General features: G+C 41.1%; 1 protein-coding gene across 3 annotated transcripts in view; it reads left to right on the top strand.

Annotated features, from left to right (window-relative positions):
- Nucleotides 1-3,608: 3,608 nt before the first annotated feature.
- The window catches only part of SPOPL (speckle type BTB/POZ protein like), a 39,578-nt gene continuing 24,341 nt past the window's right edge, over nucleotides 3,609-18,845 (top strand). Inside the window, exons 1-2 of one of the 3 annotated variants that reach the window (XM_065671283.1) lie at nucleotides 3,609-3,867; nucleotides 9,914-10,008. The gene's annotated coding sequence lies outside the window, so the exon portion shown is untranslated. The remainder of the gene's footprint in view (nucleotides 3,868-9,913; nucleotides 10,009-18,845) is intronic. The other 2 variants (XM_065671284.1, XM_065671282.1) reach the window with 2 other exon arrangements.

Here is an 18,845-nt window from a genome sequence, read left to right as displayed (position 1 = left end):
TTTAATGATATAAACATTTGTGAATCTTCAAAACATTGCAGACATGTGCTTACACACATATGCATGTGTGCATAATGCTTCCTTTCACCAAAAATATCTCAATGAGGTTTATAAGGAATCTGTAATTAGGATATATAATTCCACCATTGAAATGTGGCTACCTATTGGGCAGAAAATGACTTCCACTTGTAACTTTATCCTGAAAATCATTTAAACCCATGTTTATATATGCAACTACTTTCCCTAAATCTGTGGGACTGCTCATATACCAAATACTTCAAAGGAGTCTATTTTACATGCTCTGAGGGTTAATACCATCATATATAGCAACTGAATTCAGGCAGTTCACCTCATATCACAAAACAAGGGTGAGGAAACCTGGTCAATAACTCAGAATAAATTCTCTCTTTCGAACAGAAGCACTGGTATCCAATAAACAGCAGACAGAAGTTGCATTTCAAAAAGTTTATCTAAGGTGAAAGTCCCAGCAGCCTGAAACTTCATCACCCTGAAAAGACAAAAGATTGTGTTGCTTACCTAGACTAGAGCCCTTAAAAATCTCCAAATACTAGTCCTTTTATAACTGTGTGCTAACATGGTTCCTTATTCTTTCTAGGAGCACTCGTAAGTAAAATTATTCTATAAAGAAACCCAGAAGAATTATTAGGTAAGATGTTTGAAAGTCAGCCCTTGAGAAGACATCCTGATTGACATAGCAGCATTCCAGTATCTGAAGAAGGCCTAATAAGGATGCTGGGGAGGGACTCTTCATTAGGGACTGTAGTGACAAGACAAGGGGTAACAGGTTAAAACTTAAACAGCGGAAGTTTAGATTGGATATAAGGAAGGAATTCTTTACCGTTAGGGCAGTGAAGCACTGGAATGGGTTGCCCAGGGAAGCTGTGAATACTCCATCCTTGGTGGTGTTCAAGGCCAGGTTGGATGAAGCCTTGGGTGGCATGGTTTAGTGTGAGGTGTCCCTGCCCATGGCAGGGGGGGTTGGAACTTGATGATCTTAAGGTCCTTTCCAACCCTAACTATTCTATGATTCTATGACTGTAGCCAAGAGATATCATCAGTTGGACTGGATGATCACTGAGGTTCTTTCCAACTGAAATATTTATTCTACTCTATTCTCTTTTATTCTGTTCTAAATATGAGGGTTTCCCAATGCAGGACGGCACCACCACAGTGCAGTGCAAACATGGCTCTGTCCCAGTGGAATCTGGGAGGAAAGATTGTCTACAACAGTGTTTTTCTTCTTTCAGCTTTAATTTCTTTTTAGACAATAAAGTAACACAGCACTTTCTCCTTAAAAACTCTGAAAAGTATAAATACTCCCAAGTTTCTGCCAGAAAGTAGTCTATATTATAAGAGCATATTCTTGTGGGGCCTCCTATCTAGTTTGAGAAAATACAATCTAGGGCTTTCACTCTGGACCCAGGAAAGTTTGATCCTTCTCTGGTCTCTGACAAAATCTTAGTTCTGTAGGTGCACTTAATCATTTCACCTTATCTTTTCTCTAATACTTTCTGTCCTGCCTAATTAGACTACAAACTTTGTGTTGGTCTCATATGTTTTGTAAAATGGCTTGCATAAAGGGCCACTTACCTCAGTTGACACACCAAGTGCTGCCATAATACAATTAATACCAATGCATTCTGACGTGACAATATTTCACCTTAATGTGACACAAGAGGCTGGTACTATACAGTGCACTTTAATTTAGCACTGAGGTAAGAAACAAGCTCAGGGTATGAAAATGAGCACCCAAGGGGGAATAGCAGGAAATAGGACTGAGCAGTGGATGAAAAGTACAGGAAAATAAACTTCTGTTAAAACTGACTGGAGACTCCAGATCTGGAAAGTGGTAGTTGCTTTGCTTGGCAACCATCTACACACCCTGCTGTGGCATTTGCCCACACACACAAGAATATTATATATCTGAGAGTGAGTAAACGAACTTCTCAGCCCAAGGGATGCATGAGCTGTAATCTCACCTTCTGTCTGCTGACAAATACACTCGTGTTTTTCACAGTTCCTGTTAATGATCCATCTTTGCAGACTCTTTCTAGAGGGGTATTTAAGGGAGATGGTGGTTAGTTACCATACACAAAGATTCACTTGGCTCACTGCATTTCCGGTGTGCTAAGTTGCTCTAAATCATAAGATTCCCATTACAGACTCTTCAGTTACAACTAGGAGTACACCCCTGATGTCCAGTAGCAGAGACTGAATTCTGTCTCATAAAAGAGTGGATATTCTTCACATTTGCAACAGTGTCTCCAAGCAGTGAACTATTCATCTCACAATACCAAGAATCCTGATGGTCTGTGTTCTACATGCGTCTCATACAACCAACAAAGATATCCTGTGATTTCTTCCAAGTAACGGCCCATGCAAAAGGTAACAGCCTGGTCCCCCCCCCACCCCGAGCATCCTGTTCAGCTATAGGAAGTAAGTCCTGGTTGTGTCTGTAATGATATTTCCTACAAGAACTGGCTTAAAAAAAAACCTCTAAACAAACAAAAAACGCTGAGCCAGCTGAAAATACAGCTCAGTGTTGGACAGGTTCCTGAAACAGTTCTGACTGAACTAGTAATATCAAAAGCAGTATGGCCCTGTCAGTGCATTTTTCCTTTGCAGGATGAAGTATCCAGGGCTCGGTGCCTCACTAATGCAGCTGTATTGAGACCTTGGTAGCTTGGGTATCTTTACGCAGCACAATGTTGTGTATATGGATTCTTAGTGCTCATTCTCAAGGGATGCAATTAGGGTTGTCACTGAGTCTTAACTGTCTTTATAGATGGTATTTTCCTTAGAGCCCTGGCCCTTAGAAAAACAAAACATACTGCTTATTTCCAACCCTCCACAAAGAAGCCTGCAGTACTGTATATGGAACTCACAATTATAACATCATTTATTTTCAGAAGCAACTAGGAAGATATGTCAGTGATTTAGGAAAATTCATCCCACCTGGCCTGAAAGAAACAGATCTGACCGACTGCTCTCGAAAATGGTGGGCGGTGAGCACATGGGGGAGGGAACAGAAGCGCCCCAGTCACGGAGCTGTGAAGGGCTCGAAGCCCACGCCTGCGCCAGCAAGGAGTGCAGAGCAGGTCTGTGCACCAGGTAAGGTGCTGAGAACTCAACATCGGCACTGTTAAGTGGGGGAGCAGTTACAGTGTTGGTTCTTGTCAGGTCCTGACACCTGGTAGAAGGATGGCCCTCACGAATGCCACTTTCAGGTCAACTTCATACGAAACAAACAAATAAGACGTCCTCAGAAGGCCCACCTCCGCCCCGCAGCGTGAGCCAGCTGGTCAGTGGGGGAGATCCCCGGGCACTTGCTCCAGGGCAGCACTCCCGAAGCCACTGACAGCTCACACTAAAGCCCCTGAGCTGCCCCAGCACCACCCTTCCTCACCCGGAGCCCTTCCTAAGGCGCCCGGCCACCACACAGCAGCCAAGGCGGCGCAGGACACCCCAGCGGCACCACCACCAACCCCCACACCCGCCGGCCTCCCGCGAGCCCCGCCCCGGGCGCCGCGGGGGAGAGGGCGGGACCGCGCGGCAGGTCCCGGATGGAAGCGGCGCGGCGTGCGGCGGCGTGACCCCTCCCTGCCCGGAAGTGCGGCGGCGGCGGCGGCAGGAGGAGCGGCGGCGGCAGCGGGGCCGTACGGGAGTCGTGAGGTACCGAGCGAGGGGGAGGGGCGGCAGCGGGTCTTGTCGCGGGCAGCGATGCGGCTCCGCCACCGCCCGGTCTCGCCGCATCCGCCTTCCGCCGGGCACCGGTGACAGTCACACCTTTCCCCCCGTCCCGGCAGTATGAGACCCGCCGCGCCTCCCAGCCAGCGACGCGCTCCGGTACGTACCAGCCCGGGCCCGGGGGCGTGGGGAGAAACGGGAGGGGAGCGGGTTGCGTGTGGGGGCAGGCCTTTGTTGCGCTCTCCCCTGCCCATCGGCGTGCCGACGGGGCGGGCCCGGGTCCCCCTGCCGGGGCAGGGACCTTGCAGGGCCCTTCCCGTGACGGGGACCCGAGGTATTGCTGAGGGGCTGGGGGTACCGCTCCCGCTCAGCGCCTTGCGTTCGCGGTGGCGAAGCCGCCTCGGCCCGGGCCGCACGGACGGAGGAGACTGGGGACTGGTGTGGCTTCCACGTATGTAATCCATACCTTGGGCAGGACGCGCTTCGTAATGGGCTGTTGCAGGCCCTGGCATGAGTGCTTTCGGCTGCACGGTGCAGGAGGCTGTCGTGTGAAAGTGGCTGTTAACATCTTGTTTTCTTCTGCGTACGCTCTTGTTATCCTGAGCTGCAGTTTGTGCTGGGAAAGTTCGCATCCTGGGGGAAACAGATAAAATAGGGGGTTTGGCCCCCTTCTTCGGGCCGCGGCAAACTTTTGGGGACGCTGTAGCAGCAAGTGAATAATGTTTAAGAGCTCATGTTTGATTCATCTGTGCTGTCTGCACCATTTTATGCGTGGTCAGGAAACAGCATTGACTAATAGTGGTTTTCACCTGATGATGTCATCTACAGAAATTCACAGGAGTCTGCTGAAATTTGCATCATAAGGCTTTTTGAGAGCACAAGTAGTTGAGAAGGAGCATAGAGAATGGAAAAAGGCATAACAAAGAAAGCAACGCGATCCCTGTTGATGAGTTCACGACCGTTTTTTAATTGCAATATACTAAAATCAACAGCTAATTTTAAAATGTAGCTTTGCTTTGTGAAGGTATTCTTAGCTTGTTTTGTGAAATGGTATTGAGAGTTATAAAAATAGTGTTTGAACAAAAAGGATTGTTTCTAACCTCCTGCCGGGGAGAACAATCTGTGAGAGTCAAGCTGGGTCATTCCTTATTCTTATCAGTTCTGCAGAATGCATTATTTTGATAGATTTCCCATATGGTTAGAGGAGTTTGTACCACAGTGGTGCTGAAGCTGAGCCATTTGTATGATGGCCAAGGCATTTGTTTAACTGTTAAAAAAAAAAGAAAAAGAAAAAAGTTTTGTTCCCTTTTTCAGGGTTGGGGGGGGGGGGGTTGTGTTTGGGGTTTTTTTTGTGTGTGTTTTTTTTTATTTAGTATAAACTTTATTATTTCTGGAAGTAAAAAGCCCATTTTAGAGAGACACTTAGCAGTCGCCGTCACTTCTGAAAGTGTTTTACCTGGCTTCCCTGTCTGGGCCTTCTGGGATGTGTGACTAGCACAAACAAAAATTTTTGTTTGTGAAGGATTTCCAGTGTGTGTCTGCCGCACAGTATTTCTCCCCACTCCATAAGTGGATGTTTGCTCTGGAAAGGGAAAATAATTTCTAAACAATACGCCTTTTATGTATAAAGCTGCAAACATGGTAGACTTTGGTACATCACCAGAAACTACTTTTAACTCTCTTCTGGAAACCTGAGATTTTAAATATCCAGAAATATCCTTGGTGTTATATTGCCTTGAAACAGCTTTCTGCCAGACTTTTAACTTTGGTACTTTACAGTCTGCTCTTAAACTGTCAGTGAAAATAAAGCATTACATTCTGAACTTGCATAGGCGTTGTGAGCTACTTGTTGCTATTAAAAACTTCAATACGCTATAGACAAATATAAAATAAATTTGAAAAGCCATCAGTTTTTTCTTGGCCTGTTCATCAGTTTTAGTTGTCAATGTGCACAGTTTACTGTTCTTGGATTTTCAGTTGAAATAACATACTAGAAAACTTCCTTCCCCCCCCCCCCCTCCTTTTTTTCTCTGTTATTTTTATCTGTTAATTTTGGGGCCTTTGAAAGCGTCAAACACAAATATACAGGAAAGATGAGGAAACCAGTTGATACTAGCAGCAGAAGTTAAAATGGAAAATAAATAGCTGAGGACAGCAATAGGTAGTATAGTTACAACTTGCATGTGGATCTCATTGACATCTTTTTATTTACCCTTCCTTGGTTTTTTTTGGGTTTTTTTTGTCTGCATTTGTTGTTTTTGCACTCTTTCATACAGTCTCTTCACAATTCTACCTTATGTTCTCTTTATATCTTGTGCTCTTATAGAAATGACTGCAGATAGAAATATTGAATGTCACCTGCTTCTGGGGTATGCTCAGAAGTAGGCTTCTGTGTGTGTTTGTTATGATATAATGAAACCAGGACACTCTTGCCAAAACTACCCCATCCCAGTTTGGTTGGTTTGGTTTTTTGATTGTTTTTCTTTCTATTGAGAACAAGGGGATACTTGTGGTATTTTCTCTCACCGTTTTTGTGACAGGCTTATAGATTCCTTGTAGGTATTTCTGTCTCTTTGTAAAAAGCAGTCTACAACATGCTGCCCTTTCTGCTTCCTGTGTATTTAGCAAAACACAGTTAAGAGTAAGGATGTGTAAATGAGATTATTACACCCATAAAAAGCAGTAACCTAATCTTGTAATCATAAAATAATGTGGTCTTCAAAACTGCACCGTGGATTGGAATATGAAGATGTTGCAAAGTGTCAGCGTTGTTCCCTTCCTGCCTTGTTCAGGCCTTCCTTCACTGTGAATGTCAGAGCACTTTGTTGACAGTTAGCTCTTCCTTAACCATCTCAGTTGCATTGGCTGTCACACGGTCAACTGTTGTTGTTTTACTGATGTTATATTAACTTATGTGAATTGCATAGCTTCAGAAGTCTACTAGCATAGTGAAGCTGAAGGGGCCCTCTCCTAACTCTGCAGAGGTCACTGGACTGGGAGGAAGAGCATTTTGGTAGCCACATGGGCTCTGTATTTTGTTGTGTATGTCCTAAACCTTGCTATTTTTAGGATAAAATAGAAGGACTTTGCCTCAGTGGTTGTCTAGTGCCTGCACCATCATGCCAAAGATTTGCTTTCAAGAGGCTTTCATACCTTAGCTCATGATTCCTTTTCCTCTCTTTGCAAAGTGTATGCGTATTCACAAGAGCCTTCCTTGCTTTGATTTCTTGAGAAATTTTCCAGTTTGTCCTTACGACACCTTTTTTTCAATTACTTCTTGTTCCACCCAAATCAAAAGGGCTCCCACTCATAGTGTCCCTTCAGATGGACAGTAGGAAGTCTCTCCTTCAGTTTGTGCTTTGTACTTACAAGAGATTGTTGCAACTATGTGAGGGGTGGAGGTACTCATATAGTGCAATGCAGACATAGTAGTTGTTAATGGGAGAAGATGGTCACCCTAGCTCAGTGGGTTTCTTAAAGCAGTGTGTATACTATGTTATAGAGTGCGTATTGTTTTGTGTGTTTCAAATTTTGGTAATGTTTTAGCTATTCAACTTTGGTGGGGCTAAATATTAGCAGAAGTTCAGTGTTGGAGTTTAGGTTAAAAAAGAAAAACTCTCAAGTCTCCTGGTTCCAGTTTACCTGAGTTTAATAGCTTCCTGATGTGGGTGTGTTAACCTGGTTTGAAATGATTCTGTATCAGCTGTAAGGGGTTGTGTTTTTTGGTGTTTTTGTTTTTGTTTTTGTTTTTGTTCTTTACAAGGAATTGCTTTGCAAGCAGGCATGTTAGTTGTCAGTGTTGTTTGCATATAACGTTTAGGAAATGTAGTGGAAAGTGAGATATTCTTGCAGCTGAGTCAGAAACTCGTTGGCATGGAATAATCTAGAGACCTCGCATGTACGAATTCCCTGAATTAGATTACTTACCCTTGATGCTGCCTTGTGTCTCCCATATGCCATTTATCATTTGATTATTTTTTTTTTGTGAAAAGTATCACACTTGCCACTTTTCATTGGCTACTTGTCTTTTTCTTTCTGTGGAAATCATCCAAAATAGGTTACATAAAACAAATGTAATGTGTTACTTCAGGAATTTGACAGTTGTTTTCATGAAAAAAAGCTGCTTTCTTTCCTGTGCTGCTGATTCAGGGATTAAAGATGGACTAAATGATTTCAAAGTGGACTTTTTGTTTTCATGTAGTGTGGAGTGCTAGGTAAAAGTAGAGAAGGGTTAGTGTTGAGTTCTCACTCACATAAAAGAGGCTGCTGCAGGTACTTGTAGCCATTTTATATTTTAATTTATATATTTATTGATTTTTAGTATTAGAAGTGTCTTAAGTGTGCTCTCCCTTGATTTCATTGCTGAATATATGGAATGAAGCTGGTGAGTTTTGGGAGCATTTTTGAGATGGTAATTTGCTTGTATGTCTGCGAGGGTTTTGGTGGTGTGTTGTTTTTGTTTGTTTGCTTTTGAGACTTTTTTTAAGTTCAGATCTCAGCTCACTTAGTTGATATGCATTATTTGAAGCTGTAGTTTGATTGTACTCTTGCTGTAGGATTGTTTTAGAATAGACAGCTGTTGAGCCTTTAGTTAGCTGTACTTTGTCAATTGAGTAGTGAACAGTCTGTCAGTTCTGCTTGCCTTCATCTATGTGACATTTGTTCTTTGCACTATATTGTGACTTGACTTCTTAAGCAGTTCAAAGGTGAATTATCATTTGATGTGTAATTTAACTGGCTGCTTTATAGAAAGAAAAAGTAATTGTGTGCCAGGGAGAAGCTCTTGGCGTAGGCAGCATTGCTGCTTATGGAATAAATGTCTCCAGCAGTTGGGAAACTTCCAAAGTTCATGGGGTGGGAACCTCTTATTGTTATACCTGCATCTGTTGTGCAGTGGAGATCACTGGGTGAAACTTGGGAGGCAAGGTTTCTTTCGGCCTTCTTCCTTGTTGCTCCTTTAATGTTTATCCCCTCCCAAGAGCTCACTTACCAGTTGGTCAAGTCACTTGCAAAATCAGTTCATAAGTAAGGTTATGGATGGAGAAGAAGGGAATCGAAGGCAGTGATGACTTGCACTTGATTTGTTCCAAATGTCCTATTTACTTGTGTATTAAATGCTTTGAAAATGAATTAGGCTTGTGTGCCTTTTGAAGGGTTTGGGGTTAGTTGCATCAGTTGTTGCTTCCTGAAAAACTGAAATTGCATGTAGGTGCCGAACTCATTCTGGCCTGAGGAATAGCTGGTATAACTTTCTCCTCTGATGTCATACTTTCTAATTCTCTGTTCCCTGCTGATGACTTCTTTGGAAAACTACTTGTCCATAAAGTTTTTATTTTCCTGGCTTTCTTTATTCATACTCAGTTTCTAATTGATGGGTCTGTTTTCTCCATCAGCATGGCCTGTAGCCTGTGAAGGACAGCCGTTTTCAATATACAGGGATTAAGTGGAAAAAAATCACTGGTTTAAGTTGAAATAAAATCTAAATATAAGTTGCTTTGATTGCTTAATGTATTAATCTAATGATCCAGATTAGCTAGCTAATAATTTCTTAATGCTCTTTAGAAGAGGCACTTGTTTACTGTATGAGGCATCTAACACAGTGGGGCTCTGAATTACTTAATCTGTAGACATTACCTCAGCAACAAAACAGCACTCTTTGGCATTTTTTCATAAATTTTAAAACATATGGGAACTTGTTAACAGAGTTTAATTTCAGAGTCGCTTGTTTGTAATCAAAAATCTTGAAGATAAAATCAGAACTGTTTTGTAATGAATATAGATAACAAGTGCTTAATATAGTTTGCTTCAGCTTCTGGGCGCAATATATCGCAAAAATATTAAACTTTAACTCCTTTCTATAGGCAGCATATGTACCAGTGGTCACACTGATATTTACTTATGAAATTGATTAACTGTTCTTGTAACAGAGGACAGAATACAGTCATGTCAACTAATACGTTTGTGGTGTGCGTGAAATTAATTGCAGCAGTTTGCATACATACCTATTTTAAATGTGTTTTTTAATTCATTTGGAAAGTTCTGCTTTGTATGAACTCATTTAAAGATGTGAGTCATACTACTACAGTTCTGGAAATGTTACACTAGAAATCAAACTGTTTAAAATCTGTTGCTGCTTTGGGTAATTGTAGGTTAATATAGTGCATTGCTGTATTGAGTGTTGAAGTTGGTGTGATCTTACTTGTAGGTCTGGTACTGCATTTGGTGTGTGGTGGTTTCAGAGAAATAGAATGTATAAAATCCAGCTTCGATGTTTTTTTGATCTCTGCAGAATATATCAAGGTACATTTTGCTTGTTACTTCTGTGCATATAGCAAACAAGCTTTTAAAATTTAAAATGGCAGGTGAAGAATATTTGTGTTGCAATGGGTGATTTGAAAGAAACTGAAACTTCTTATACTGAAGAAGTTTGCATAAAGACATTTTTTGCAAGATTTACAAAATACACCAGGCAGGTGGTTGATCTGAGGGGAAAACAAATAAATGCAGTAAATACATCTGGAAGGTTTGAATTAATAGTATTACATCCTGTGAGAGGCTTCTGACTAGGGGAGTTCCTGTGTTGCTTATCAGTGATGTTTCCCTGAAGTGTGGCTATTCTCTTAAAAAAAAAAAAAAAAGAAAAAAGGGGGGGGAGGGGTTGGAGGGAATTGAGAGGGGGTTAGGAGTAGGAGGAAATCGTAATACAAGTAGAAGCGTAGGCAGTAGCTTGCTTAAAATGTGTATGTGGTAAGCTTTGTACCCATAGTTAGTTGCTATGATTAGTTGTATTGATAAGATTATCAAGCAAAATTAACCTTTATTCTGTGATCAGTAGTTTGAAATATTAAATATTGTTTCACAGACCAGGCTTCGTTTTTTTAATTATTTAAATACCAGTTTTATTTGGAAATGTGCCACCCCCTCCAGCAGTTGTGAGACTCTACTCACTGAGTGGTGGTGAGTGGTGAGGAAAAAATACATGGCAGTAGAATCATCTAATGTTATTCTGGGTAACTAATAAATTACGGTGTCTAAGCTTTCACAGAGGTTTCTAGAGTCACTTGTGAAGATGGGCTCATCACTTGGTGTTAGCTGACTTTTTGATTTCCTGATATTAAATTGAATTTTTTAACTTCTGTTTTTTTTTTTGTGAATGCAATATTCTGTGGCTGAACTGGATCATCAGGATGATTCACAGTGCAGTTGTGTCATCTGAAGGGAGGCAAGAAACAGCAGACTTGCATCTGCTTTAGGTCTGCCTTACTTGACAGCGCTGAAGACGAAACAATTATTATTTGCTTGCTGTAGCAAGTGGAGGACTTTGCAAACCCAACTGTGCTAGGGTGTCAGTAAATAGAGGAGGAATGATAGGCTTATTTGAGCATAGATGTCAGTGGGTGATGGCCTTGGTGGTCTGAAGCTTGTGCAGCGCAATTTTTGGAAACAGCTTCTGGTAATAAGACAGCTACTTGCAGTAGCAGTTCACAGTGTGGTGGTTTGTGGAGTATGTTGCCAGCAAGAGCTTCTCGAAGGCAGCTGAAGGAGCTTATGAAAAGAGACTTTGGTGTGATAGAACTTACCGCCTTTTTATCAACCCTGTTGCTTTTGTCAAACTAAAATCTGCTTAGCTATGCCCAGACTAGCCAGGCCACTCTGACAGCCCTGTGCCATCCTGTTTGCCTTACTGTTGTTTTTAAACTTAATTAAACATTACCTGCAGAGGAACAAACTGATGGCATAATGAGACTGTGCTGGGAGGTGAGGGGAATGGTAGCAAACTGCCTGTTTGACGAGGTGTGAGTTAAGATTTTACGCGTTCATGCTTTGGTAAGTAGGGCTTTTTTGCAAGACAGCATTTTTCCTATTGCTTTGAATATAGTTTTAGTTTTAATCCTCAGAGTCTGCACAAGTTTTGTTAGGTGAGTAGGTGACGTGTGTTATCCTTTTCAAGAAAGATCTGTAGTGGGGAGCCTGATATAGAGTAACCTGCACCATCCCCTGTTCCCCTTCCCTCTCATCCTGTGTTGCAGTCCAAGGTTGCAAATAGACCAGTGAGTTCTGCCACCTCAGCAAGATGTAGAAGCAGTGGGGCTTGGTGTTGCGAATCAGGAAGTGGTTATTGCTGAGTAGTCTTGGAAGCATTAAATGGTTCTGTGAAAGTTGATAGCTGGTGAAATCTTTTAATGCTCAAACTAATTTCAAAGAAGTAACATTTGAGTGAAAGAAATGTAAATACTGCTTTTGGTCTTGGGACTTACTCTCTCTGATCTATAATTTTAAAAGTTTACAGCTCCTGAGTTTGATCAGTTAGAATAGTTATCATAGAATCATAGAATAGTTAGGGTTGGAAAGGACCTCAAGATCATCTAGTTCCAACCCCCCTGCCATGGGCAGGGACACCTCACACTAAAAAAAAAAAAAAGTTGGTCTTTCTTAAGAGGTTTGAATTGCTTTTGTTGTGGAAAACGGTATCTTAAGCAGATTATTTTGGAATTGTTTTTAAATCCAAAAGTATAACAATACAATGTTTTTGAAACAATAGGAGAAATTGTGTGTCTTTGAACTTCAGAAACCAGCCCCTATTGGACTGAAGTTGGGAGCTGGATTCAGTGATTATGGGTCCCTTCCTGATGGAGGTATTCTATGAACTTTTGGGATTTTCTTTTTTTACCTTTCTGGGTGTGAACTTGTTTAGCTGCAGTCTGCGACTGCAAGTCAAGTTTTGCTTGCCTTGATGGCTTTTGTCAGGTTCTCATACAGCTGTGCTTTCAGAGATTCCCAGTTAGTATGCACTAAAGCAAGGGGGTGTGCAGCTGTACCTCTTGACCTACCTGTCTTCCCTACTGTATTGTCTGATCAGCTGTTGAGGATGAAATTTAATACCCAGTCCATTGAAATTAGTTCAGTTTCAAGACTGTTTGGGTGACCTGGCATCAAATGCAGTTTAGTCCTCTGGCAGAATTGAGTTTTGGGGTTTGGAGATCATGTGTAGGTTTTTGGTGTTTTTGTTATTTTTTTTTCCTCAGTTTTCCAGCTTATAAGTATCGGTTGTTTTTTGCATGGTGTAATACACTTTGTGACTGGCCTGGTACAAGGCATAAGATGATGAGCTGTATGAACTGTACCTCTCACAAATTTACCACAAAGGTGCAGCTCTGTGCACAAATGTGTCCACTGTTTGCCATGATAGGTAACACTGCAAGAAATGAATTATCAAAAGCCCTCCTGGTAACATCTGTGAGCTTTTCGCTGCTGAAAACAGTTGTGCCATTTCAGTGTGAGACTTTCCAGGTGATCACCATCTGCAGAGGTTAATGAGGACAGCAGTAAGCTGCTGTTGCACTTTACAACTTCTCTGCAGCGAATGAAAGCATCTGTCTCCAGAGAGTGTAGTCCAGTGCTTTTCACAAATCTTAGGAATTTAAAAAGAAAGGAAAACCAAAACAAACCACCCCAAACTAACTGAATCTGCTGGGGAAAGATAGTTTTTGTTACAATTTGAAGTCAACTCTCCATTGGTTTTTACAGATACTTGTTTCATGTGCAAAATTGAAAGCCAAGATTATAATTTTCAATTTGGTGAACTCTTAATTACGTGTAACTGAAGTATTTGGGGAAAAAAAGTCTTCACTAAATATACTTTAACATGCCAGTGATTTGTTTGAGTAATGGAGTAAAACTAAGGATGGGAAAAGATCACTTTGCTGTATACAAGGAAGAGCTCCGAACAACAGTAGATTATTTGAACAGAAAGTTTTCCAAGTGGAGTCGTGGTGGAAATATCCATCTTTTTTGGTCCCATAAAACTAGACTGGTCAATGAAATTGAAATACGCTGTAAGAAACAGTACTACATTTCTTCAGGGAAATGCATAGATGACTCCCACAGGGGATGGTCTAGGCTATCTAATAAGGGGCGCAGTGGGTTTCCTATAGTACAGAACAATAATGCAAGGCTAATGCAAGCTTATTAATAAGCTTGGCAGATGTAAACTAGACAGTTACAGTTCAGTCTCTGCTGGGCACTATGTTTTCTCTCAGCTGAGGTAAAATTCAACTATGTTTTTCAGTGGGTTGGGATAGGAAATAAAATTCAAAGCAAAGCCTGAAAAATGCATGTACTCAGCTTGACAGTTTTTACAACTAATAGTATAAGCTTGCTAATTTTGAGCTGCTGACTTCAGTGTTATTAATTATAGTTACAGCACCATACTCCTGAAAAGTTGGGCCTTTCACATGTGCTGGGTTTTGCCTGGTTCTTCTTTGCTGGGGCTCTTCTGGAACCCCCTTGAGGATGTGCTTTTAAAATCTGAAGTCTTAGTTGCAGCTATTTTAAGATGTATTAAGATGTATTTTAAGAGCAGCCCTGCAGAGAAGGACTTGGGGGTGCTGGTCGATGAGAAAATGAACATGGGCTGGCAGTGTGCGCTTGCAGCCCAGAAAGCCAACCGTATCCTGGGCTGCATCAAAAGGAGCGAGACCGGCAGGTCAAAGGAGGTGATCCTGCCCCTCTACTCTGCTCTTGTGAGACCTCACTTGGAGTATTGTGTGCAGTTCTGGTGTCCTCAACATAAAAGGTTGTGAGTGCTCCATCCTTGGCAGTGTTCAAGGCCAGTTTGGATAAAGCCATGGGTGGTATGGTTTAGTGTGAGATGTCCCTGCCCATGGCAGGAGTGTTGGAACTATGTGATCTTAAGGTCCTTACCAGCCCTAACTATTCTGTGATTCTATGTCTCTGACCCCAGCTGCCTGTCCCTATCTCTGCTGGAGTTTACTGTCCCTGGAGTAGGGGTGACAGGGATGAATATGTAGTTTCTCAACTGTCACAGTCCCATACAGGGTTAGTGTTTTTTCTCACTGGAGAGCTGTGGAGAGGGTTATGAATTGGCTGGTGGTGTGGGTGCTGAAGTGTGTGTGTTTCTCCTGGCAGGGCGATAGCTTCCAGCAGCGCTGGGGGCCTGGCAAAGGTGAGATCTTCAGTGTGAAGCACATAGGAGCAGCCAGAGCTTATGATTTAAGCTCCCAAACCTGATTTAGGTTTGTACAAATTTGGCTGCTATTGTGTGGTTCAAGAGCAAACTTAGGTAAGCATTTTTTAGTACTATGTCCTAAATAGAAGAAGTCCGCAATTTCTTCCTTTTAACTGTTAATACATCTCTTACTTCTTCACTTAGGGTTTTCCTGTGCATAACCCAACTGCTGTTCCCTTCTGCTTGCCCTAAAAAGGAAACAGTTCATATGTTAGAAATACTACAAATACTGAATGTAGTATATCCTTAACCTATATGTTTTCTAAGTTAGGGGGTGGATATATGTAACTGCAATTGTTTAAGTGTTAGTAATACAGTTAAATATTGCAGTGATACAGGTTAAATTCAGTAAATACTGAACACTGTATTTAAATTGTGTAAGTATATTTTGAGTATGTTTCCAGAGAAGCAAATGATGATGCTGAACAAATTGGCAGCAGGGCTGGAACTAAATGTTCTATAAGGTCTTTTCCAGCCCAAACCATTCTATGGTTATATGAAATTAGAAAACTGCCTAAGCTTAATAGACCTTTCAGATGTTTGTAGTTTTTGTTGTGTATCATATAGCAGAAAATTTAGTTTAATCATTAGCTATAGGAAATATGCAGCAACTCTTCCAAAAAGATCAATTGTGAAGACACGCAAATCACATTAATTAAGAACAGTCCTATCTTTTACAAAGTTTAGATATTTTTTTTTGTACTTACTAGTAGAAATCTGACATTTTTGTAAGTATAATCAGCTTACTACACAAAATCTTAAACAGGCAGGAAAAAAAAATAAATGTCTTTGATTAGATATTTTAAGTCTCTGAAATTTGGTAAGAAATTGAATCTCTCTCTCCTATGGATTTGATCAACATTCAGGCCTCAAGAGTTTCGTGCTACTGGATAGACATGACCCAGGTGATGGGTGGCTGTTAACACAAATCTTTCCGTGGCCAAGGAGAAAGGGACATGGCTTTCTTGGCTCTTGAACAGTTTGGCCTTCATAAGTTGGTGCTGCCTAGAACTGTTTGAGTGAACTGTAACATTGCTTCAGCTGGGGGTGCAAAAGTAACTTTGTGTTGGGCCTTATAATGTCTTTCACTTCATATTTAACTATTTTGATATGGTTTGTTCTCCATCTTTAGCTTCATAAATGTAATCTTCCTCACCCAGGAAGTGATAAAATTCAATATTTTTTCCAATTGTTTGACTCTGTAATTCAAAAACCAAAACTGATTCCTTGAGTAACAAGTAACGATAGGTAGTATTATATATGATACTTACATAATACTATGTAATTGCTCACTAGTGAGAGGAAATTAAATCAATACCTCTGTAACTAGACAATGTTTATTTTGAATGAGGTTTTGGAAGCTGATTTTATTAAATGGAAGGCTTATTCACTTTCGATTTATTTTCTTTAAGTTTTGGCTGTGCAGTTAGACAAACTATATTTGGTTTCTGAAGTGCATATTTACTAGGAATAAAAAGTTGGAGGAACAGGGTGTTATTTGGCAGTTAACTTTCAGAAGGTGATCTTTTATTTCAGCCAGTGATGAAATACCAGTATTTCCAAAGAGGGGAGTAAAAAAAGTTAATTTGTAACAGCTTTGCATTTCTTGAGAAGTTCAGTCCTGTTTGAGAAGAGACTGTCACAATTCAAATGGAATATGTAATACATACGTGGGATTTCTTGGTATGGTAATTTTTTAGGCTTTCCTTAGAGATGGCTAAATGATATTAATACCACTCACTCTTAGACAGCAATTTACTCTTAGTTTTTGCATTAGCTGTTAAATGCTTGATGTGGTTTGCTGGATAGAGGTGTCTGATGTTTCAGTCACAACAAGCTCCACAGCCTCTTTCTTTGTGGAGACTGTGGTGTCATGGTTTGGAAGTGCACAATGACATTACTGTTAAATGTTGCTTTGTTGTCCAGTTTCTGGACAGGACATGAGAAAAATCCTACACTGTGCCAGAGTCACTCATGTGAGGGTGTCCCTTCCTGGAGGAAGGGATGTCAGAAAAAAGAGGGTCAGCAGGAGCTGATCATCAAGTTCCTAGTGTGCTTTCCTTCTCATACTTGAGCGAGTAGGACAGGGTCACTGGCTTGCTTGGTGAACTGATGTGTGGGTTAGGTTCTGGCAGGCTGGATTTGACTTTTGGGGTGTGTTGGATACCCTGCAGAAGACTATTTAGTTGTTCCTGCCAGTAATTTGCTGGCTGTAACACCTTATTGAAATACAATGATAATTTATCCCTGTGGTCACAGGTTAACATGCACACCTGCTTGTGTGCACTTCCTACACTATTATTCTGAAAGAACTGTTAGGATATAGTTGTTACACTGAGCTTCTGCTCTCAGGTCTGGGGGCTGGCAAAAGATCATGTTAACACTTTAGACAATTCTTCAAATAGGTTTATGAAGTGTTTTGTAGGTTTTTTTGGGGGGATTAGGAAACTCCTCTTTGTGTTCATATGCATGTGGTACTTTCTTAACGAGCTAGTAATTTTTTTTCAGTGAAAAAGTTGAGATGATTCCAACACAAGATGTAACAACCTCGAAATGTGTTCTTGTCTAGCTCTAAGAGGTTGAAAAGAAACTTTATTTAGAATAATGTGGGCAAGGACTCAATTTTTGGGAAAGGAAGCAAGATAATGTTTTATGGAATTCATGTTCTCTGGGTGTATGAAGTAGCTTTGAATCTTAAGATCTCTTCTTAAAAGTTATGGAAATGGGGAGCTGATGCAGCTTTTGATGAAATTTAGTGTAAATGCTTTATGGAGGGTAGCGCATACTTTCTTTATGCTTCATGTGCAAGTAATTAATGATAATTAACTTGCATGGCTTGAAGCTTAACACAAGTATTTTTTTGACTAGGAGAGTACTTTAGTTGAATAAAATGTGCTTTGAGAAATCCCTTTTTTTTTATTACCTGTGTGCCTACAAACCCACTACTGCTCTGCAAGTGGTACCCAGCTCTGTGAAGATCCTAATTTAACTGGGACCAGTCTACTTGGCAGAGTGATTAGCAGGTAAAACCAATACCTTCCTTAAGAGACCAGTACAAGTGATAAGCCCATCGTGTTTGGATTGGAAATCAGAAAGAAGTTCTTCCTTGTGAGGGTGGTGAGGCACTGCCACAGGTTGTCCAGAGAAGCTGTGGCTGCACCATCCATGGGAGTGTTCAAAGCCAGGCTGGATGAGGCTTTGGGTAAGCTGGTCTAGTGGAAGGTGTCCCTGCTCAAGGCAGGGAGTTTGGAACCAGATGATCTTTAAGGTGCCTTCCAACCCAAACCATTTTATGAATCTGTTCATTCTGTATTTGGGGTCTGGGAGTGCAGGTTAATTAAAATACCTTTGAGCTTTTCTTCTGTTTGTGTTTGGTTTGTTTTGGTTGGTTGTGTGTTTGGTTTTTGTTTTTTTTTTTTTTTTTGATGGTGGGAGTGTTTGTTTTGTTGTGGGGGGTTGGGGTTTTTTGAAGTTAGACAGTGAAAGCATCTCAGCGAGTAAAATCATCACTGACTGCTGTGGTACATTCAGTATGGGTATATCGTTTCATTGAAAAACCAAACAAACAACAAAGGTACTTGACATCCTTTAAAAATACATCTGTTTCCCTTTGAAAACCAGAAACTTCTTTTACCCTCATCCATTAAAACTTGTTTTACTGTTCCCAGTGCATGTTTACTCTGGTCAAACACATCCGCCTGGCAAAATGGCCACACTGGTTTGTTAAGCCAAGTCCAGACAAGTATGGCCTAAAAACTCTTGGAGGCATTACCTGATAATGTCCTGTCACCTCTGGTGCTTTGTTCATTATAGCCTGCAGAGAAATAAGTGCAGGTTCTAGCATGAGTTGCTTTGTCCTGCAGATAACAGGTCTGTCTTTCTGCACTTCATTCATTTACTTCTGCCCAGTCATTCTCAGACTGGTTTTGTGAACTGCAGCTCCGTCTTGTTCCCAACCATTTGATCTAATAGGCTGTGATGAGGGCTTGGTACTTGAAAAACCTTTTTGTCAGAGCTGAGGGCAGTGGCTAATCAATGATTCATGAACATTTTCTTCATAGTGGTATTTAGACGTCTCCCCTAGCAGAGTACAGAACATAGAACAAAG

This window comes from Lathamus discolor, chromosome 3 (assembly GCF_037157495.1).
Source record: "Lathamus discolor isolate bLatDis1 chromosome 3, bLatDis1.hap1, whole genome shotgun sequence".
NCBI classification, from domain to species: domain Eukaryota; kingdom Metazoa; phylum Chordata; class Aves; order Psittaciformes; family Psittacidae; genus Lathamus; species Lathamus discolor.
Note: the sequence above shows the minus strand (reverse complement) of the source record. Positions and strands in the feature narration are given on the sequence as shown.